The sequence below is a fragment of the Xiphias gladius genome, chromosome 22 (genome assembly GCF_016859285.1).
Source record: "Xiphias gladius isolate SHS-SW01 ecotype Sanya breed wild chromosome 22, ASM1685928v1, whole genome shotgun sequence".
NCBI lineage: Eukaryota > Metazoa > Chordata > Actinopteri > Istiophoriformes > Xiphiidae > Xiphias > Xiphias gladius.
Window position 1 is genome coordinate 3,656,272 of NC_053421.1, and position 24,510 is coordinate 3,680,781.

The 24,510-nt window shown below is 39.0% G+C and overlaps 1 long non-coding RNA gene across 2 annotated transcripts in view; it reads left to right on the plus strand.

The window, feature by feature from the left end:
* The window catches only part of LOC120784391, a 28,986-nt gene extending 4,818 nt beyond the window's left edge, over positions 1-24,168 (plus strand). The window contains exon 4 of one of the 2 annotated variants that reach the window (XR_005706430.1): positions 24,081-24,168. This is a non-coding gene — a long non-coding RNA (uncharacterized LOC120784391). Of the gene's footprint in view, positions 1-773; positions 1,028-24,080 lie in introns of those variants that run through there. The other variant, XR_005706429.1, reaches the window with a different exon arrangement.
* Positions 24,169-24,510: the final 342 nt, after the last annotated feature.

Genomic DNA, 24,510 nt, shown 5'->3' on the forward strand with positions numbered 1-24,510 from the left:
GCCCTAACAGGATATGGTGTAGCTTTATACCGGCCTAACAGGCTTAGTCTAGAGCCTTTACAATTTGAAATGTGGTGATAACTCTTTCAGTTTAACAGGTTTCCAATAGAGCACAAGTGGTATTGATCACCTTCTCTCATGAAATTTCATGAGCTAAGGACAATGTCAAAATACAATTAACATGCTCCTAAATACTCACATGAGGTGAAACATCTGGTAATAGTTTTTTTTTTTTTTTTTTTTTTTTTTCCCCAGCATTGGCATTTCTTTGTTTGTTTGCATAAAATTGAACAAATTTGCTATTAATCACAATACCAAAACCAGCTGACATGCAGTGAATCCAGGGTTTCTCGGGTCCTTAGGGCAAAAATATAGCTGTTTCATCACCCTTTCCTGTTTCAACAATGGGGTTTTTTTTTTTTTTTTTCTCTCCAAGCCTTAGTTTTTCTTATCGACAACAAGTAGTTTTGCAAAGAACAGCTCCTGAACTAGGAAACTCTTAAACACTCCTGAATGAGGTTTAAAATTATTTTATCTAGAAGAGCTTTCACACAGACAGGAAATCCACTGCCCCTGTGGTCTATCTACTTTTTACTGATGGTCTTGGCCTTCTTGTAGCCGAATTGCCACGCCTTTGGCTCTAAATTTTACAGAGTGATTGCTGCCTGGTATACTGTACCTGCTTGCAGGTCAAGCTGAGATTGTGTTCATTTAGCAACTTTGATACTGTGTGTATTTTCTATGCAAGTGTCACCCTATACTTTACTTGACAGTTGGCGCAACTGCAAAATCATTCAAGGCTGAAAATGATCTGTTTCATCAGTGTACTGAAGTCCTGTGTATGATATCAGTGAATGGATGATAGATTTTTTTTTTCTATCAAAAACTTTTTTCATAAAGGTCAAATAGGCAAACTATCTCAATGATAAAATTGCTTTGTATTGACAAAAAATAAAACACAGCTTGTAACTGCCACCTCTGCCAGTGTGTAACTACTAAACTGTATTTTGAGCATGTGTTTTATGTTGTCTAAATGATGTTTGTTTTTTTTCTTCATATCTAAAGTGCTGAACTTGTGCAACTAGGCAGAATTTACAGTAGCTGTCAATCATAAAAATATGAATTTAAACATATTATTTGACCCTCAGATGTGCACACTACTCCTGTAACAAATTTTTTGACATGAGTGACTGAAGACTGAATTTATTTTAGATTAATGTTTCATGTAGAAACTGTCATGCATCAGTTGTCACAATGAGTCTCCATCTGCATAAACAAGACTACTGCCAATTAGACAACTGGCATTTCTCCCTGCAGCTATCGCTGTGAAACCAAACTCCAGAAACAGAAAATATCTCAATTTTCCCACAAAATGAATACTGTTTCCTATTTATACCAGACCTATAGAATATATAAAAATGTATGAAACTGGATTAAACTAGGAAGAAATCCTCCCCACAACACTGTTCTTTATACTAGAATAAAAATTTTACATGGGAAGGCAGTATTATAATAGTTTTGAACTGTTTTTTTCCCCCCCAGAGATACACTGGTATGTACTGTATTTCACTATCCTCGATGTGTCAGTCAGTAGTGATGCTATCAAGACGTAGTAAATTATTTTCTGCACTTCAAGTGTTAAAACATTGAAATGCACACCCATGGGTCTATTAGCTTTTACCAGCTGTGAATATAACTCACTTTGAAAACAATATTGTTCTCCCAATGACCAATTCCAGCATTATAAGTGCTTAAGGGAGTGGAAAATGAACCAACTTACGGTTCTCTTGCCCATACGAAGATTATATGTGTAGGTAGGTGAGTGGCCAAGGTAGCAGAGAGGAAATAGATGTGGTTGGAATTTGAAGTGATACAGAATGTATAGGGTATACAGTGTATGGGGTCACACTAGCCTTATGATATCCTAGCATTAACCTGCTACTAACATCCACTGAAAAGTAGTCATTTGACTTAGACTGCTATGGGCCTTTTTAGGGCTGATTTCAGTGTCTGAACATAGTGTGTCTCCACATACATAGGAAGTGTTAGGATGTGACTTGATAAGGCTATCATAGGCCCACTGTAGCCCATCAAGAAATTACCTTACTTTGATGTACAAAATCCTGTTTGTTTTCTTTCATTCTCCAACCGTGCCTGTCATTGCCACAGCAACCTTCTCTGTGCTAAGATCACCTGAGCAAGGTCCTGTTTCTCATGTCATGCCAGATGTATTCGCTATAATCTACTGTTACATAATTTTGTTGCTTTGGTGCATAGCACTGTGATAGTAATGCATAGCTTCCCTGTCAAACGACCTCAGCAAGAGATACCAGATAACGGTCAAAGTGAGGCAATGGAGGCAGGCATTGCAAGAAAGTGAGTGAGAAGATGACATTGTAGAGCAGGAGCAATGAAGGGGAGACCACCTTTGAAATGCCACGGGGGCTCCTGCGGTGCTACTCACGCCTGGCAGTGCTGTGATAGATGTTAGCCAAGCAAGAATTCCCTGAGCAGCAAAGGAGCTCAATGCAGAGCTGGCATGAGCAGCACTCCTGGCTAGAAAATCCTGTCACTAAAGACCTACCGTTTTGCTTTCTGTTAAGCATTTCCTAATAAGGTAGTTATTTTACTAACTTAAATATGACAACACATATGTTAAATTTACATGATCAAATAAAAACTTTAGGTCCAAACAATATACTATTACAATACAACCCAACGGCATGGTCGCTTTATTAGGTAAGTATGCAACATACTGTAACTAAGACTCCCTTAACTGTGCATAACTCTGATTAAGATCATTTGAGGCAAACTTTATTTGGATCTTATGAGTTTGAGATAAAAGTACATTTTTCATTCTCTATTCTAGTGCCATATGTGGACAGACATTGTTCAGGTGGTGTATGGCTAACATCCTAATTCAATATGCAACCTGTGTTACCAAAGGCGTAACCTTGTAAATGTAATTCTGAAATGATCTTCAATATAGGGTCTACTACAAAATTGGGCATCATAAATTGACAATGTTAGGTATCAAAGTGTTTTGCTTTGTCCTCTACATGTAGTTTCATTGAGATCAAGGCACATCCATCCAAGATATTGTAAATATGCCAAGATAAATGTAACTGTTAAGAAACCAAAGTCAGTTTGCTGCTGATCTTTATCACAGCTCATAATTACCATTACTCTACTTTTGTTCTCGTTTAGAACTACAATATGCTTCAATGTATTCAGGTTTTTCAGTATATTTTTCTCTTGATGTTGCCACAATGACGGTGTCATCCATTAACATTAAAACATGAAGCCACTTTAAATCATCTTCTCTACATACTCATCTAAGCATTCTTAATAGTATGTCTACAAAGCGCCAGCACCAAGAGAAAACATGAGGTAGGAGAACCTTGTCACATGCTTATTGTGGACATTACTATGGTGTATCCTGGTTGATCCCAATATACTAATAAGACTAGGTCAAAACCTAGTATAAGGCTAGACCGTGTATGGTCAGTGATTGAAATTTAGGATGTACTTGAAAACGGTTGTGGAACAACCGTCAACTACTTTCAGTGGGCAATTGATGAAGCCTGCTTGAAAAGTCACTAAATGTCACTAGATGACGTAACACGCTAATTATATCATATTCGTGACATCATCACTTTGTATTTGCATTCTGCCTGGTGTCAGCTGGTTTCAGCCCTTTATCTGTTTGCTTCTCTCCTACTCTCTGTGCTCACATACACACAAATGTAATACAGCCGAATTCCCAATAAAGCTGTTCTCATGTTTTTCTGTTTCTGTTGTCAGACAATGGATCAAGTATGAAATAGTGACTGAAATGTGGCCCATTTAGACTACATGTTAACCAGCAGTCACTTCTAAGCATTTTCCAAGCTGCTGCTCTGCTAAAGTTATAACAGTTTTTATAACAGCAGCGTTATCTAACAAAATCACACATACATAAGCTAAAGACAACAGCTGTGTGGGTATATTTACTTGTAAAATGATCACTCAGAGAGAAAGTTAGAAGCTCATTCATGTCTGTCAGCTGCTGTGTGGTCAGTTGGATGAGACATATAGAGCGGTGTGCCTACAGAGGTAAAGCCTGACCTCGTGCTCACAAGGCAATGCTGGCAACTATCCTCTGTGGAAATTAGCTAAGGTTTGTCCAAAAAGTCAATTTGTCGTTCGTTGCTAAAGCAGTCTGAAAAGTTGGTAAATGTAGTTACAAAGGTGCTTTTCATTTTGAAAAAGCAACGGCCAATGGGGAAACTCCTACACCCGTCTGGCCGACCAATGGTGTAACACCTCACTCAGTCAGTCAATCAGTCAGCAACAGACATTTGCGTTTATAGGACTGCCCCGTTGTAGCACTCCAGCCAATAACAATATATAATAATACTTGTGACTTTGTACATTGACATCAGGGTCTGAAGTTACACAGCCCATACTTTTCCAAATTTGAAGCATTTTACCTCTTGACATGCATGATTATACGCTTTAGAGAAGTCTATACCTTTAGATAGATAAGTATTTGGACAGTGACACAATTTTTTTAAAATTTGGCCTCTGTACACCAGCACAATGGATTTGAAACGAAACGATCAAGATGTGATTGAACTGTAAACTTTCAGCTTTAATTTAAGCGGTATCACAAAAATATTGCATTAACCATTTTACAGCCATTTTTAAACATAGTCACTCATTTTCAGAGGCTCAAAAGTAACTGGACATTTGAATAACTCAGTTTCATGGCCAGTTGTTGACTGTTCCCTCGTTATTTCATGACAAATTAAGCAGATAAAGGGTCTGGAGTTGATTCCAATTGTTGAATTTGCATTTGGTAGCTGTTCATGGGAACCTCTTAATATTTGGTCCAAAGAGGCGTCGAAAAATGAAGGAGGCCATCATGCTGAAAAAACAAAACAAACCTGTCAGACTTATGCCAGAACTGTAGCAGTGGCCAAATCAACAATTTTGATAAATTCTTAAAGAGAAGGAATGCACTGGTGAGCTCAGCAACGCCAAAAGCCCTGGAAGACCATGGAAGACAACTAAAGTCGATGATAGTAGAATTCTTTCCTTGGTGAAGAAAAACCCTTTACAAGATCTGGCCAGGTCCAGGACACTCGAGGAGGTAGGAGTATCATTGACAAAGTCTGCAATCAAGAGACGCCTCCATGAATGTAAATACAGAAGGTTTACCATGAGGTGCAAACCACTGGTAATACTCAGGAACAGAAAGGCCAGATGAGACTTTGCCAGAAAACATCAAAAAAGCCTGCCCAGTCCTTGAACAAGGTTCTTTGGACACATGAAACAAGTAGAAACTTGTGCGAGAATGATTGGAAGAGAAGAGTATGAATTAAAGCTGAATGTCTACACTACCATCGCATCTTGATGGCTTTCAGATCCATTCTGGTGGTGCACAGCTGCAAAATTGCAAAAATTGTGTCACTGTCCAAATACTTATGTACCCAGCTGTATATGCAATATATAATTTAATATTCTTTCTTTCTGTATGTATATATTTATATATATATATGTATGTATATATTTATATGTATGTATTTATGTATGTATATATTTGTATGTATGTATGTATATGTATATATATGTGTGTATACATATGTATGTATATATGTATATATTTTTTTTAAATGTGGATTACACAACTGCTCCACATAAAATTTAGAATGCTGTCTCATACTGTAATGATCTGAAATATGGTTAAATTCCCTTTCCAGTCAGTAGCCAACCACCAAGCTTTTGCATCTTTTCAGTCCATTATATGTTGCCGTTGAAGTGGGAGTGTTTCTGAGCCTGAAGGCAAATCAATGCTTGAGGCTGCAGTCAGCACTAATTGGCTTTGGACTGCGTAATCATACAACATATCAGAAAAAGGTTTTGCTATAACATCAGAATTTTCACTGGGGTTGAGGTTCAGCACTTTAGGGATAGCAAGCCTGGAGGCAAATAAATCTACATTTATCTGTTGAGACAGTACAGGTGTCTTGCAAAAAGATGTGCCAGGTTGCAAAGGTCAACAGGCACGGGCGCATGATTAGAAGGGAGAGTAGTATCTTTAATCGGATTAAAATTTGTGACACACCTGAGCAGGGATTTGTGTGATGATTATCTATTGTTACTTTGTTCTTTTATTGATATGACTGTAAACCATTCCATGGTCATATTTAACTAGATTTGTTAACCTTGTTGCCATATCTAGAATTCATATCCCTAACCACCACATAGCCATAAGTACAATCTTTGGTCTTGGCCTGAAGTTCTGCAAATGCTACAGCAGAGAAGATGGTGGAGTCAGAGGATGGTACATAAACCTCACCAAACTTGATGCCTGGAACTATACAAAGCTGGAACCAGACCTGATCCTTGGCCAATGTGTCTATAAATATGACTGGTAGATTCCATTTTTGAATAGATCTGCCACTCCTCCTACTTGTCCTGATATTCAACCCTTAGACTGTATTACTTTTAGCTAGGTGTTCCCAATAAACTGATATCTGAGTGCATATATGTATACAGTATATCTGTCTACTAGTAATTTTACTGAGATTGATCAAATGTTAGATGTAACTTATACAGTTGCATTTGTCTATTTGTCTCTAAATGCAAGCAAGCAATTTACTTTGGTAATGTGCTGTTTGTGCAGTGGATTTGGGGAGCTCAAGTCAATTTTCAAGAATACTGTAATGCATCTGGCCTTCATTTGACTGGAGGATTTGCAGGCTGCCAACAGCCTCATGAAACGGTATTGTCACTGACTGATATTCTGCGCTGTGTGGAATTGAGTCCATTGTTAAGTCAATACAAGGGTGTCTGTGAAGGACTAATCGGTTCTCTCTCTCCTTCATCAAAACAACACTTTCTTTGCCTTGAGGTGAATTTAATTGCATAAAAAAATGTCTACAAAGAAAAACAGAATATGTGCCATTGAACCCTCCATGGTTATGGTTAGGATTATTATTACAGCTGAACTGAGCTGAAGATATTTGTGGAAATTTCGAATAGCAGCTATTTCCAGAGAAACATTAAGCCCTGGTTGCCATAATCGTGAAAGGATAATCACAGGGTGACATGCTGGGTTCTTGTCAAAGAGATTTCTGGAGCAGTATGTGGCTAATTCAAACTCTCAGAAGGGTCCTATACAGTATAACATGAGAAAAAGGAAAAAGAAAAGTAGTGAAAAGGAGACCATACGGAGTGAGTGGAGGAAAATGAAGGACAACAGTAGGAGGAGAGGAGATCTGCACTGGTATATGTCAAACTGCCAAAAGTTAAATTTTGGTAACATAAAAATGACTTTTACCCCCACTTAAAAACATAAGAGTAAAAGCTTTTTAACATCTTTGAACTCAAAAATGGTTGTAAACTCAAGGGAGCTCCAGAGATCTCTTGAGTTGGTTAAGCATAGCCTTTTAGGGTCTTAGATGGCTACAGTACAGAGATTATCTATAAATGCACCTTAGATCAGATAAGACACTCCTATTTCTCCACCATTCTTGGGGATGAAAATGACAACAATAAAAGCTTGCATTGATTTGCTTGCATCCACTATCTATGCATCTATTTCCCTTAAATTTACCAAAAAGGTTCTACATTCCCCTTTATCTGTACGGGGATAAAGGGGAATCTATGATATTTCAGATTTCCTTTTTAATATTTTGCAAACTTTTCTAATCTTCTTTTTTTGCTTGTCATTCCGGGTATTGAGTGTAGGTTGAGGGAAAAAATGAATTTAGATGATTTTAGCGTGAGGCTGCAATATAACAAAATGTGAAAAAGTGGATTCTGCATACTTTCTGAATGCACTGTATATTTTCGCTTTCATCTTCTTTCTGCCAGCAGCAGACTGTCTTCACTGCTCCATTTTTTCCCACTCTTTCAGATAGATAGAATATTTTATTAATACCAAAGGTAAATTGCAGTGCTGCAGCAGCCAATTCACATATATCGCAAAAAATCTGGTTTTTAACCAAGATTCCAATTAGAGGCTAAATTATATATAATAACTAAATAGATCAAATCAAGTATACAAGTAAAAATAAATATTAATAAATACAGGGGAAAAAAGTATTTCAATTACATTTGCATGGTGAAGAAAAACCCCTTTATGACTGCACAGAAGGTGCAGAACGGTCTCCAGGTTGTAGCTGTACATGTTTCCTTGTTAACCAATCAAGAGAAGACTTCAAGACCATTACCACCAGAAGATGCTGGTAAACCTCAAACATAGGATAGCCAGGCTGCAGTTTACAAAAACCAAAAAGAATTGTGTAGAATTCTTGAACAAAGTTCTATGGACAGATGAAACAAAACTCAACCTCTATAAAAATAATGGAAACAGGGAAGTGTGCAGAAAAAAGGGAATAGCTGTCAAAGATGGTTGTGGTTCTGTTATGGCTTGGGTGTGTATGGCTGCGATATGAACTGGCCCATTAACATTAATTAATGATTTCACTGTTGACGGAAGCAACAGGATGAATGTGGAGGTATACGGGACCATTCTGTGTGTTCAGATTCAGTTAAATGCATCAAAACTCAATGGGCGACTTTTCATCATTGAGCAGGACAACGATCCTACCCATGTAGCCAAAGCAACCACAGAGCTTTTCAGGGTGAAGAGCTGGAATACTTTTGACTGGCTGAGTCAGTCACCTGATCTCAGCCCAACTGAGCAGCAGTCCACTTGGTGAAGAGCAGACTAAAGGCAGAGAGACCGCACAACGAGCAAGAGCTGAAGGTGGCTGTAGAGAAACTCTGGGAGAGCATCACCAGGGAAGATACAAAGTGTCTGCTGATATTCATTGGTTGAAGTCTTCAGGCAGTCAGCGACTTCAAAGGGGTTTTCCACTAAATGTTAAATGTTATTGTTTTGTTTGATTTTATGTGTATCTGTCCAATTACTTTTGAACCCCTAAACTTGGGGCACCATGTTTTTAATGGGCTATATCTCCCACACAGTTCTTTCTATATTGATGTAGACCTACTTAAGTTAAAGCTGAGACTACTACAATGCAATATAATACAATATGTAGTATCAATTATTTTTATTTCAAACTGAATGTGCTGAAGCTCTGAACCTGAGGGTCAAAAATGTGTAACTGTCCAAATACTCTCTGGACTATATGTGGTTGGAGGTTACTTGTTGCTAATCTCATGTCATTTATGCTGTTTGCTACTAGAGAATTTAAAGACTTCATAAAATAAAAAAATACATGGACATGGCCATGAGACCCCAAATTAACAATATTAAGAATGACCAATTGGGAGGTGTAGAACCCTCAAAGTTCCGAAAGGTATTTTGTATGTGCACACAAATAATTATCTTTGCAGACAAGATTCATATCTTTTGCAGACAAGATAATAACTTAATAATAATAAGATCTGGGTCATCTTCTGCATGCAATCATTTTCTAAGATTCTCTGGGGCAAGACTGAGAACACAGAGGTCTCGAAGTTTAAAGGTTATAACAACGAGGAATTTATGTTCAATAATTACAACTTACGCATGATGAGTTCTGTAATTAATTTATATTACATTTAACTAAAAAGCAAAATGATGTATTATACAATAACCGAGCACTTTATCAGGAACACCTGTACAACCACTTATTCATGCAACTATGCAATCAGCCAATCATGTGGTTGCAGTGCAGTGCATAAAATCCTGCAGACACAGATCAGGAGCTTCAGGTAATGTTCACATCAAACATCAGAATGGGGAAAAAATGTGATCTCAGTGACTTTGAACGTGACATAATTGTTGGTGCTGGACGGGCTGGTTTGAGTATTTCTGAAACTGCTGATCTCCTGAGATTTTAAAACACAACAGTCTCTACAGTTTACTCAGAATGATTAGAAGAACAAAAACACATCCAGTGAGCATTAGTTCTGCAGAGAGAAACACCTTGTTGATGATAGAAGGAGAAAGGCCAGACTGGTTTAACCTGACAAAAAGATTACAACTTACAACTGTGGTGAGCAGAAAAACATCTCAGAATGAACAACACATCAAATCTTGAGGTGGACGGGCTACAACAGCAGAAGACCACGTCGGGTTCCAATCCTGTCAGCCAAGAACAGAAATCTGAGGCTGCAGTGGCCACAGACTCACCAAAAATGGAAAGTTAAGGCCGGAAAAATATAGTCTGGTCTGATGAATCTGGATTTCTGCAGAGGAACGCTGATGGTAGGGTCAGAATTTGGTGTCAACAGCATGAATCCATGGACCCACCCTGCCTTATGTCAACAGTCCAGTCTGCTGGTGGTGTGATGATGTGGGGACTGTTTTCTTGGCTCACTTTGGACCCCGTATTACCAATCAATCATTGTCTGAATGTCACAGCCTATCTGAGTATTGTTGCTGACCATGTGCATCCCTTTATGGCCTCAATTTACCATCTTCTAATGGCTACTTCCAGCAGGATAAAGCACCATGTCACAAAGCAAAAGCTGTCTCAAACTGCTTTCATGAACATGACAATGAGTTCAGTGTACTTCAGTGGCCTCTCCAGTCGCCAGATCTGGATCCACTAGAACACCTTTGGGATTTGGTAGAACAGGAGATTGGCAGCATGAATGTGCAGCTGACAAATCTGCAGAAATGATGTGAGTTTGAGAATAAACCCTACCCACTATTAACATGATGTCCCCTAAGCAAGTGCTTGGTATGCATTGTATATATAGATATTATTATTATAGAGTGACTCACTGATGTAGATTCCTATATTTTCAACTTAGTATATATAAATTTGACTGTTACTGGTAAAACAAAATAAAATAACACAAAATAGAACTCAGTATTTCTCCACCAGAATTTTATTCATATGTGTACATTTTAATAAATTGTCGAATATATTTTTTGATAAATTCAGGCCCTCTATGTGCAGGAAGCACCAGATCTAAAAAACTGATTGACAAGGACAATCCTCTTATTTTGGCCTTTCTTCTTTCTCCCCCTTCCTCCCTTTCCTCCTCCCATTCCTCCTCTTCCTCGTACCCCCCTTTGGCTGAATCTCATCTCTGCCTTTCCACAGCAACGGCCTGAATTAAACATGGCTTCATATAATGTAAGAGGCAATTGCGCAGACTGGTCGATAGACTTTTAATCCCTTTCCTGCTCTCCTCTCATCCCTATTCTGCAGTTTTAGTCTTCCAGCTAAATAAACGGTGGCTCTCATCTCAGTGTCCTTTAAGCCTACTCGTTCAGCCACTTTGGCCAGCTAAACGCTTTCTTTCTCTCATGCTTGTCTGTCTTCTGCCTCTTTCTCTGCAACTGTTGGGTGTCGTCCTGTTCTCCTGAGGCAGCTACTCTGTAGTGGCTGTTATTCCGCTTGTGTGTCTGTGTTCTGTGAGCGCCACAAGGCATGTAGTTAAAAGGACACCTCAGACTGGGATACAGTGTTAGATTGCTGTCTCTTGACCCGCAGTCTGCTTGCTTCCTTAACTCTGTGTTTACTTGTATGTAGTCGTAGCCAGCCTCTGGAGTCCCTACCTGACTCACTGCTTCAGCTAGCCGAATAGCCCCTGGCCTTTCTTTTTATATCAAAGTTAGAATAAATAAACATCATTTCCCTGGTGCATGTTGGGAAATGGTTGAAGCAGATGCTGCACATTCCCAGTGTAGCAGAGGCTAATAATTTCCTCCTTACCAAGTAGGTCACTGAAAAGGTTTTCATAAAGACTTCATAAAGATACTATTTTCGCACTTTGATAAATTTTGTAGTGGGGTGCACAGCTGACATTGGTTTATCACAGATATACCAGAACCTGTAGAAAGCACAGTATACAGCAGATCTGCAGAAACTGCTTCAAACTTTTTGAAAATGCTGCATAGGATACACTATATTTATTATATTATAATAAATATAATATATATCATATAATATATAAGATATATATACATGTAGACTTTATATATACACCATTAAGCCAAAACATTAAAATGGACCGGTTACTGGTTGCTGATCAGTGTAATTTGTTCGTGTTTGTTTTACCGATGTATGGATTCCTTCTGTCTGACCTTATACATTGTAGTCCACGTTATGGGTGCTTTGGTTTGGATGGTTCGATATAGACAATTTCCTTAATAAGCCCAATGAGGGGTAAACATTGGCTATATACTAACTGTAAATGTTGTATGATATGTTTTTACGAGACCACTTTTGAGCATCAGTGAAAATTAATTGTATATAATCGGTGATGCTTAACATAGAATTTCCTTAAATTTTATTTTGTTACACCAAACAGCATCAAACAACAGACAGACAAAGTTTGCCAACAAGTCCTTCAAATGAAACAACAAAACATTTTGTTTGTCCATGTCCTCTGGAACGAAACATTGAGGGGTTCTCTTGTCTGATGGCCCTGTCATTTGTCTGAGCCTTCCATAAAATGTTCACAAATCACTGTTAAAACATAAATCAGTTCTGTAACACTGAGGTTCGGGATTGGTTAGGTTTACGCACAAAAATGACTTGATTTAGGTTAAAGACAGAGCATGGTTTCTGTTAAAAATAAGTGCTTTGTTGAAGTTAGGCATACATTGTGGTTGGTTTTAAAAGTATTTTGTCAAGGTATGTGAAAACTGGTCAGAGTTAGAGTAACAAATACATGGTTAAAGTTAGGGGATGATCGAGGTCAGGCTTTAAAAACAAAACAACCACCCACCCATCCCCCCTGACCTCCTCCCTATGTGGACTTTCTCACTCTATAATAAAGCCACTTGACTTCCTCCGTTGTTGTGGTCATAAGTACTACAACTGCTAGAGGGCATTGTCACTTGAATGTTGAAACATATGTTGTTGATGGTCTCATTCTTCTTGGGAGGACAGTCTCAGGTTAGCATCTAGCTGGTGAACGTAGTGGAGAATTAACAGCTAAGGTATATTTTTCTCAGAAGTTAGTGGAAACCAATCCAGAACTAAAAGGAAAGGGAATATTGGACAGTCATTAGACATGACTCCAAGTAAATGCTAACATTGCTTAAAGATGTATATTGATATAAAGATGTGATTATACACCGATTAGCCACCACATTAAAACCAGTAACTGGTTATAATGTTGTGGCTGCTTGGTGTATCATTTAAGTCTTTTTGAAAAGTATTCTGTCACTTTTTTCTAAAATTGATTTATAATTTAATCATTGGACGACAGAGTAGGGAAATAAAGAACCAAACTTTTCGAGCTGTACAAGATTTGCTTGTACTGGGAAATGTTCCAGTAAATAACATAACTGTAATAATGAACAAACCCACATTTGTACAGGTCATCTCTCCTCGGTTGAGGCCTGCATATTAACAAATTCTATTTCTCCACCATCAGCGCAGATTAACAGTCCTCCTCTTCCGATCAGTTCACTTGATGGCATTTTGATGAGCTTGCTCTTTAACAGTCTTGCCCCACTTATTGGCATGGTGACCACATTAAGGGAACTATTCAGTTCACTCTTATCTGACACGCAGAGCATTTCTAATTAGTGTCAGGGTCAGCTAATTATAAATCAGCAAACACCTTTGATTCCTCAAAAATGAGAGGGAAGAGCAGAGGGCAAATGAAGACAGGTAACGCTAGTTATAGCATCTTTCTCTTTATTCCCTTTTCTCCCTCCATTCAACCTTTTCCCACCTCTCCTCTACCCCCCCCCTACACACACACACACACACACACACACACACACACACACACACACACACACACACACACACCCCTCCCTACCCTATTCCCTCACACTTTTGTCTCTCATCCCATGGCTGCTTGGTATTGTGCGTAGGGGACAAAGCGCTGGCTGTTTGGTTCTGCTCTGGTATTTAGAAACCTGACGTCAAATGCACAGCAGTGGCCCATTAAGATGGAGCCGGCTGCTCGGCTTGCACCTCCGCTGGAGAGCACAGCAGTAATTGGTAATCAGTAAGCGACGGGGCAAGGCATCCCTTGCTGGCTTCTTGACCTCTCCAGGCTCCTAGACGCCAATGTATGTAGACTGCAACCCCTTAGCTATGAAACATTAATGAACATTGCACTCGACAAGTGCCTGGCTGTGGAACTAAAGCTGCTACAGTCTGTACAACATTTCAAGTATATGGGCTTTGGGGGGTCTATACAGATCACTTGAAATTGAGTTCCCCTGATCATTTGTGGTTATTAAAATTGCTTTAAATTCTTTGCTCCAAATATATATTCTGAGAAGTTCAGTGTTGAAGGGTAGAAAAGCAAACAAAAGCCTAAAATCTGCTACCCTTTAGCTGACTGCTACAACAAAATAATGACTGTCTTTATAAAAACAAACAAACAAAAAAAAACAGTAGTAAAATTTGCTTATTCAGATGTTAAAATCTGTTTTTCTGTTTTCCTTACAGTTGTACACGGCAGCCTGCCTTCAATATTTCACTTTCTCAGCTCACTTAACTCTAGCTTGTTTTGAATAAAGACACAACTAAAGTAATATTATTTTAATGGTGGGGGGAAGCCTACACACACTGTGGATATTGTCACAATTCAGCAGAAGACAATAGAAGTTCTTACCTGTTTTAAATGACTATGTATTTGGCCTGATGATGTCTGTCTTTGAAGCAACAGATTGAAAACCTTGAGAAGAACCAGATATTGAAGTTATTTTTTCCTCCAGACTTAAGTCCTGCTTACTCTCTTGAACCCAGGTGAAGGCAGGGACAGACTGGGATAAGAATACAGGCCAGGAATCTAATGTCAGACCAGTTCAAACTCAACACATTCGCAAACCACTTTCACACCAACCAATTAACGGTGGTAATGTTTAATCTGGTTGATTGGTGTATGCTGTAACTTTTTTATTCAAATTGTTTTTCTGTTTGCTGTTTATACCAGTAAACCATATGGATATACCTTTTTTTTTTTAGTTTCATTACTACACACAAAAACTGCTTAAAAACATTCAGAGGAGTTAAAAATGGCCAAGTGTCTTCGCATTTAAAGACTTAGTCAATTGCACATCCATAAGGCTACAGAGCTCTGACTGGACTCCTGTTGATCATCATGACGGTCTGGTAGCTCTGAGTAACTGGATAGGTCTTTATTTTCTATATTATTTCCATGCATAAACATCTCTTGCTTTTCTACATAGCATGATTAAGTGCCAAGGCCATTTATTAATTTTAAAATCATCAATCATGATCATCAATAAACTCGAGGAAGGTAGTTTTAATACCAGGATAATGATGTGCTTAGGGTGCCCCTGATAGCGTGTTGTTTTTTTAACACTAACCATGTCCCTTGCTCATGAACATTTCTGTAACTTTGCGATAATTAGCTGCACTTGTGTTGTTTTCACTTTGACCCATTTCATTTTGCATTGTTAACACTGGCTTTGATTACAGTGATTTGCTATAAGTGCATTCATCAGCACAGCAACTTCACATGTTGGACACTATTTATCACAGCACATTGAGATGTGTTAGCAAACTGAAACCATTCACTCATCATTGTGCTTTGCTCTTTGTCTATAGATTGACTGAGTCATTAATATTTTTTTATTTATCAAGCCATTCTGGGCAAAGTTTCATCATATCTCTGCATACTTATTTCACACAATTCATTATCTATGAATTATCTCAAATCACAAGTCACACAGAGCTTTCAGAAAGTATTCAGACCCCTGCAGTTTTTACATTTTATGTTGCAGCCTTATACTAAATTTTTTTAGTTTTCATTTTTTTCCCCTCATCAATCTACACTCAATTCCCCATAATGAAAAACCCAAAACATAATGTTAGATTTTTTTTTGGAAATGTATTAAAAAGGAAAAACTGAAGTATCACATTGACATAAGTATTCGCACCCTTTACTCAGTATTTAGTTGAAGCACCTTTGGCAGCGATTAGAGCCTTAAATCTTCTTGGGTATGACACGACAAACTTTGCACACCTGGAGTTGTGGATTTTCTGCTAGTCTTCTCTACAGATCCTCTTAGGCTCTGTTAGGTTGGATGGGGACCATCGGTGGACAGCTATTTTCAGGTCTCTACAGAGATGTTCTTGCTGGGCCACTCAAGGACATTCAGAATTGTCCCTAAGCCACTCCTACGTTGTCTTGGCTGTGTGCTTAGGGTCAGTGTCCTGTTGGAAGGGGAATCTTTGGCTGATTCTGACGTCCTGAGTGCTCCGGACCAGGTTTTCATTGAGGACATCTCTGTACTTTGCTCTATTCAGCTTTCTCTCAACGCTGTACAGTCTCCCTGTCCCTGCCACTGAAAAACCCCACAACATGATGCTGCCATCACCGTGCTTCACAACTGGGATGGTACTTAGCAGGTGATGAGCGGAGCCTGGTTTCCTCCAGACATGATGCTTACAACTGAGGCCTACCACTTCAGTATTGGTTTCATCAAACCAGAGAATCTTGTTTATCACAGTCTGAGAGTCATTTAGGTGCTTTTTTTGAAAACTCCAAGCAGCTTTCATGTGTCTTTCACTGAGGAGATGCTTCTGTCTTCCACTCTGCCATGAAGCCCAGATCGGTGGAGTGCTGCAGTGATGGTTGTCCTTCTGGAAGTTTCTTCCATCTCCACACAGGATCTTTGGTGCTCAGCCAGAGTGACCATGGGCTTCAATGTAGCAGAATTTTTTTTTGTAGAATTCTCCAGATCTTTGCATTGACACAATCCTGTCTCCTGAGCTTTGCAATCAGTTCCTTCAACCTCATGGCTTTGTTTTTTCTCTGATGTGCATTGTCAGCTTTGAGATCTTATATAGACAGGTATGTACCTTTCCAAATCATGTCCAATCAATTGAATTTACCACAGGTGGACTCTAATCAAGGCGTATAAACATCTCAAAATGATCAAGAGAACTGGGAGTTTCCTGAGCTGAATTTCAAGTGTCACAGCAAAGGCTGTGAATACTTATGTCAATGTGATATTTCAGTTTTTCCTTTTTAAAAAACTTTCAAAAGTTCTATTTTGGCTTCGTCATTATAAGTAACTGAGTATTGATTGATTAGGGAAAAATGAATTTAAATGATTTTAGCATAAAGCTGCAACAAAACAAAATGTAAAAAAGGTGAAGTGGTCTGAATACTTTCTGAAAGCTCTATATATTTGCTTTCTGTCCCTGGTGTAAGACCAGAGATGAGGAATAAAACCCCAATGTTTTCTGCTCCAGTCACTTGGAAAGAACTAGAAAAGGAACTGAAACTCTGAGACTGAGCTACAGAATAGGGTATTGAGTTGAAGGATGAGTTGGTGAATTATGGGATGCCTTTGGTTGCATTATGGGAAGTTCACAATTGATTGTCATTGTTTTACCTACTGGGACTAAAAATAGAAAGGATTCCAACTTCAAACTTTTTAAAAATAGTCTCTTCCTCTGCTGATTAAATTTTGACCTTTCTTTTTAAAATGTGTTTCACTTAAGTCTTAGGTGCAATATGTTGGTAGTTTCTTTTAAGTGATTCCCCAAACTGTGTGTTAAATACAGTACATCCATCATATATTTGATAACAACTTTCTTGTTCACCCACAGTGTAATAGTAGACCTTTCTGGAAGACAGGAAGTGGTGTTTTGGAATTATTTATCTGTTTAGTTAATTTAAAGTCAAAGAAGAAAGAAATGGCACCAAGTCAGTTGTTTTTGACACTTGATAGTACACAGAAGCATCAGAGTTTCACAGTAACTAACATCCACCTTCATTAACAGAAACACATCAAAGCCAAAGGTGTCCCCATTCTGGACTGTGAGTCACAGATCTCTGGGAGATGCAGAGCAAAAACACAGTAGTAAACATTACTTAGAACCAAAGATGGATTCAAAAAATGAATAGAATACCACATTAAAGAGGGGGACTTCCCACACTGAACCTGACAATTAACACGATCAACCACCATCACATAATTTTTTTTGATGCTTAATAAGATGCCATTCGCAAGTTAATGCATCAGTGACATTATATATTGGTGTCACTGTCATGCTCCATAGCTTCAATATTTCAGTATTTAATATGTACAAAATGACAATATCCCTTTAATATTTTCAGAGACAACGAAAGCCATGCAGTTAACCAGGCACACACCTTTCAAGTGCAGGTCTGTATTTGATTGGAAACAGAACAAAAGATTTGACACACAGGAACAGAATCTTTGTATTCTCAGTGGCAATGACTCATCAAGTGAAATTCAGCTTCCACAGCACTGTCTCTTTGTCTGTGTTACCTTGCGGCATTACCTTTAATGAGAGTGTTGTGTGCTCCAATTGACATGAACCAGTCCCACTGAAAACATTTGTTGTCTGCAATCAATGAAGAAAAAAAAAGAACGTGTATTTCCAAAACCTGTAATTTCACATACTTATTTTGGCTAAAGGGGCCAGCGTGTTGGTGTTGTGTATTGTTGTGGTGACTGGGGATAGAGCAATCCTTTTAACCAGATTTTCTCTAATGCAAATCTCTTCTCTGGTTTTGGGTGTTCAGGCCCTTCTCCTGTAATCACCAACTCAGTGTTCCAGACATCATTACCAACTATAATTATAGAGAAGAGACCACCAGATTGACGGGAGAGAGAGAGAGCGATTTTCATGTGATGGTCCAATTAGCATTTCCATATGAAAAAGTTAGAGTTATAAATCCTATGATTAGGACAGGTAATGTATAACAACAGCATCTGGAAAACTCTGTACTCTCATTAAGAATGAATGTGAGCGTACGTGGATGTCAGTTGTGTATGAAAATCAAAGCCATATTCTTACATCAATCCAAATGTCATCTTGTTATTACCATGGGAGAACAAATATCAAACAGAAATTGGTGCAGAAGTAATAGAAAGTGATGTTACTGTTAAGACCTAGACTAAAACAAGACAAAGGGCAATATTTTCCTGAAATAGTGCACATGCGCAAGTACAAGCAAAATCTCCAGGCGCAAACACAAATTGGTGTGATGGGCAAATTTTTACTAATTTATTAAAAGGAAAAACTGAAGTATGCCATTGACATAAGTATTCACACCCTTTACTCAGTACTTAGTTGAAGCACTTTTGGCACCAATTACAGCCTCAAGTCTTCCTGGGTATGATGTGACAAGCTTTGCACATCTGGATTTTGGGATTTTATGCTAGTCTTCTCTGCAGATCCTCTTTGGCTCTGTCAGGTTGGATGGGGACCATCGGCAGACAGCCATTTCAAGGTTTCTGGTCAGGGCTCTGGCTGGGCCTCGCAAGGACAGTCACAGATTTGTCCCGAAGCCACTCCCGCGTTGTCTTGGCTGTGTGCTCAGGGTCAGTGTCCTGTTGGGAAGAGAACCTTGAACCTAGCCAGAGGTAGATGGTGTGGGTTTTTATTTAACTTGTACCATGATCGTAGAAATAAATTATGAAAGTGTTCATGACTCCGATGCCAGGACAATGGGGTAGATAATGATTAGTTACTAGAGAGCAGACTGGGAGTTTCAATATAAATGATCATTAGGTAATAAGTAGTGTGTTGATTCACAAGTATCTGTGAATCAACACACTGACCACTTTATTCATGAGTCATTCCTGATTAACTCTGAACCCACTAATGAGTGGCACAAAACAGTAACTACTCATGCATTAATGATCACTTAAATATTGCTCTTTTTGTGCATGCTAAAGTAAAGTGATACATCTTACTGAGTAGTTACCAAGTAGTCCCTCATTACTAAATTTTGTGTCAACTAAAGCAAAATGATACATCATACATATTGGTTACTGTGTAGTTCCTCATTTCTTCATTACTACCATTACTTGCCCTTTTTGAGCACCACAAAGTGAATCATCAAGGATGGATAATATCTGGATACACTTCCATGGGCAGATGCCACAGCTGCAAATGCATGGCTGTAAGTGGCAAAATGGAAAACTCACTGTAATAATCCTCTTGACATCACAGAAAAAATATTGTGACTTCACAGATTTTATGGAGTTCAGGACTCATCCTGAGGCCAGACACGTTACTCCAAATGATTTTACTGTAAAACGTGGAATCCATGAGAAATAGCTTTCTTATGCGATGTTTAGAACACACACACAACCGTTATTTACATTCCTCCTGACTGATCCTGTCACCATATCGGGAGATTTAAATAATTAGTCTAATAAAGCTACTGCTGTCTCTTTGCAAATTAGGCAAAGCCCATTTCTCAAATCGGAGACTGTAGTTAAAACACTCGTATCTTGCTACTGCTGTCTGGTGACTACAGGTATTTAATGAACTGCATTGAAAAGATCAGACATTCTACAAGTTGTTGTAGACTGCTCACTAAGCAAACAGTAGGCCCACTGATGTTGCTTTGGAACACCATATCACTGGATTACACTCATGTGGATGATATTATAAGTAAGAACCTTCTTCAGTCTCAATAACTTTGTAATTTGATGTACATAGCAACCTGCATTAGATGAAAAAAAAGTGTATCAATATATCAATATCAATATAAATGAAAGATGTTTTTAGATTGGAGAGCTCTGTGTGCATAAACCTCTGCCACTTAAGCCACTAAAATTGCTCTGCATCTGATTTTGCAGAGGCTGAGCCGGTTTTAAGGCAAACAAAGTTCAGTACCAATATGAGCACCAAAATTGCAGTGCACTACCTAATCAGTGTACCCAGAGCCCCAGCTGAGCCTGTTCTCCCAACTCTGGGCACAAATGAGTGTTTGGTTCCAGGAAATAACCAAACAGGTGTAGATGGAAAATAATACATTTGGCCAAGGAAAACTGCATAAAAACTGCATTTGCCATAGAACTGGGTTTGCATCTGCAGGAAAATAGAGCCCGATGAATCTATAGCAATGCTGTTGGCTCTGTGAGAGAACTCTTTGAGGCACTGCAGTGCTTTCCGTCAAATGCTAATACACCTCAATTTAGCATGTTAACATGATAACATTTACAAATTGGCAGGAAACACAAACTACAGCTGAGGATGATAGGAATGTCATTAGTTTTGCAAGTATGTGGTCATGAACCAAAGTATTGGACAAATTATAATTTTTACTGTCTACATCATCTGGGCACCATGGATATCTGTACAAACTTTTGTGGAAATCCATCTAGTAGATGTTGAACTATTTCCGGGGTAAGTGAAAACTTTGACCTGCTGGTAGCACTGCAGGAAAAGTCAAGGGGTCACCAAAGTCACAAAGCACCACGTCTATTTGCACCAGATTTCATGGCAATCTATGAAAGAGATATGTCATTAAAAGCCAAACGTGTCAGTCGGCTGGTGGTGCTAGTAGGAAAAGTCAGGGGATCACCAAAGTCATTAGGATTCATCCTATGGGGACCATGAATGTTTTTTATTAAACTCAGCAATTATTGAGATGGCAATTTGTGGTGCTGTTGAACGGTACTGCATGATACTAAGAGGTGTGTCTGTTGTTTAGCTTACCACATGATTTGGGTGGTAAAAATATCAACACCTCTTAACATACGCAGCGCAGCGTATGCAGTGCACCGCAAATTGCATCTTCCAAAAGTGATGATACAGTTTTATCAACACCGCTTTCAAGTTCAACAAAAACTCAACATTATAACCATCATGAAGGGAGGATATATTGTAGGACTGTTGTATTACACTGCATTCATTTGAGCTAGGTGTACCTAATAAACTGCCAACAGAGTAAATTGCTAGTCCATTGTAATGTTCAGTTATCTGTGGACCCAAAAAGGCATCGGTTGGGACCCCTGACTCAGGAACAGTCAGGATGTCAGCAGGGACACACAACTCAGAAACAGGCTTAGGTACAGGCAGGGCGTCGGCCTAGATTCCCAACTGCGGAACAGACTTGGGAACAGCTGGGACGTTGACTGAGACTTTCGACTCAGGAACAGACGAGACACTGGCGGGGGACCCCTTACACAGGAGCAGACTCAGGAACTGACAAGACAAGGGCCAGGTCGCGTAGTGCTGGGCAGCTTGGAGGATAACCCATGCTTCCTGTTAGGGGGCTCCGACCCCTAGATATCTTGGGGCAATAGCCAGATGGGTCCTGAAGAAAAGGAACTAGTTCAGATCTTCAGGGTCAGAATCCAACTGACAGCTGGTCGACTGGAGGATGGTTGACTTGACTGTGACCAGGAGACTGGACAACTGGCTTGGATGCAGGCTGTTGGCTAGCAGGACTGGAGCTAACTGGCTGGGAAACAGACTGAAAAACAGGCTGGGGTCTAGCTGGCTGGGAGACTGGCTGGGAATTAGGGGTGTTTAAAAAGTTAAGGAAATGAACTCTCCGACCACTGCTTTTTGGACTTCCCTGCGAGCCATCCTCAGAGCCACCTCTTTGTATTCCCTACCGAAGTCTTTTTTCCACCCGGCATGAATGCAAATGAGGGTTTAACACAAATCATAAAGTTTATACTCAAACAGAACATCTGCTGGGTACATACTGGTCGTTTTGTACTGTTATGTTCAGTGATTTCTCGACTCAAATGTAGACTCAAATGGAGGCAGGCTGAATGACTGAAGGGACTTTATTGAGTGAAACAAACTTACAGTCAAACAGGTGAACAAGGAGGCAAACAGGAATCCAGGAATACAATTGGCAAGAAAATAAAACTGAGGAGCTAAACCAGGAACAAAACAGGTAAGCCAATGTAGGTAGAAAAAACACAAAGAAACATGAGGGAGGGAACGCAGGCGAACTGACAAGACGTGAGGGGAACATAGACACATAAATACACTAGTGAGAGGAAGACAATAAGACACAGGTGAAACCAGCTACGGTGGGACAAGCAATCAAAAAAGGTGGGACCCCCTCCCCCACACACAAAGACAGGAAGTAAAGTCACAGACACATGAGGACAGTAATTTCAAAATAAAACACAAAACACAAAACAGAGTCCAGGTATAAAGTCAGTGAGTAGGCCAGATCATGACATCCATGCCCTTTAAGTAATATATAGAAGTGTTATCTGATCTGATACCCCAATCAGCACGATGGAATAATTTGTCAGTTCCTAACCATTATGAATCAGTACTGAAAAATAAATCTGTTCAGTGATGTGGTAACACTATGGAATTTTGTGCTTCACAGACTAACTTTGGAAGTTACCCACTTAATTTGACTAACTCAGACTATTTAAACCACATATTAGAAAGTCGACTTTAAAATGTATTGCTGCACACAGTGAGGATTGTAGATTTTATCCCCCATCACTTACAATCAAAGGACGAAGTTGAACAAGTAGAGCAACCCAGAGCTCTTTCAATGTACATGCAGGCACGTGAGTATTGTATTAAGGCAGATTAATTTAAATTTATCCTTTAAACTTTCAGACTTTCTGCTTTCCATTTCAGGGATTTAATTTGACTTTCCATTTTCAAATTGAGATTTCATTATATCATTTTGTTAACATCAATGTCCAATTTCGTTTTTCAGTGTCCTTTTTCTTTTTAACATTTAATTACAACCTGATTGTCCTGATTAATACATTTATTGGCACTTAATTTGAATTTGCTCTCTCAATTTTGCATGTTCCCTTACAATTTAAATTCTGGGTAAAATTATCCTTCATATACTACTGGTAAAGCTCTATGAACAGCAAATCCATCATCCTGGTGCTTGCTCCAGTCATACACTTTGGTACTGAGGGACGTACTCTCTAGGGAACACTACTGGGGTTTCATTCCAGTTCCACAGACAGCTGACACCCCTCAGTGTGAATTACTGTGAACCCACAAACTATCAAAGTATCAAAACTGTATGGGAGGTTCTGAACACATGAATTGGCAGGGAATTTGCAGTGACACTGCGATAGACAATTGTTTACCTCAGTGTTGGGGCTCATTTGTATGGTCACTGAGTATTTGTTTCTTCGCTGATGGGCTATAAAAGCCCAGTGTTGAGCACAGTATAGTGTCACCGCAAGCACAGACATGAGTTTACTGTCAGGTTTCAGAACAGTCACCCGGGACAGGTCTGACTTCAAGGACATGAGTGGAAGTGGGTTTTGTTGTGTGGACACTTCAGATATACACTCTTCAGATTAAATAAATAGGGAAACAAAACAACTTTTGCTGAAAGATTCCTAAATGTCATGATTGCGGCAAACTGAACTTTTTCCAATTTTGCAACAGGTGCTGGCGCAAACCTGGCACAACCAGATCCTACTGAGTACAACGTGGAAGAGAGGCTGAATCCGTTATTAGTAGTAGGAATACAGAATCATGTGGTGGAGTCAGGGCAAGCTTCAGTAATGACAGATTACATGAGCTCTTCCCCTTTAAGAGTCAAAGAAAGGGAGAAAAAGTTAATCTGCCTGAGTGACTTGAAGTTAACCCTAAAAATTAATATAAATCACCTAAAATAAACTGCTCAGGACTGAATTAACAGGTGCAGCAGCTGTTTCAATGTTTGAGGGGCTGGTTATAGTTGTGCAAACATTTAGGTTACAGGCAAATTTTTTAAAACTCTGTGGTTCTTCTCTTCTGCATATCTGAAAAGACTAATTTATGTCTTTAAAGTACAATAAACATATACAAGTGTATTTTCAAAATATCAGTCCTT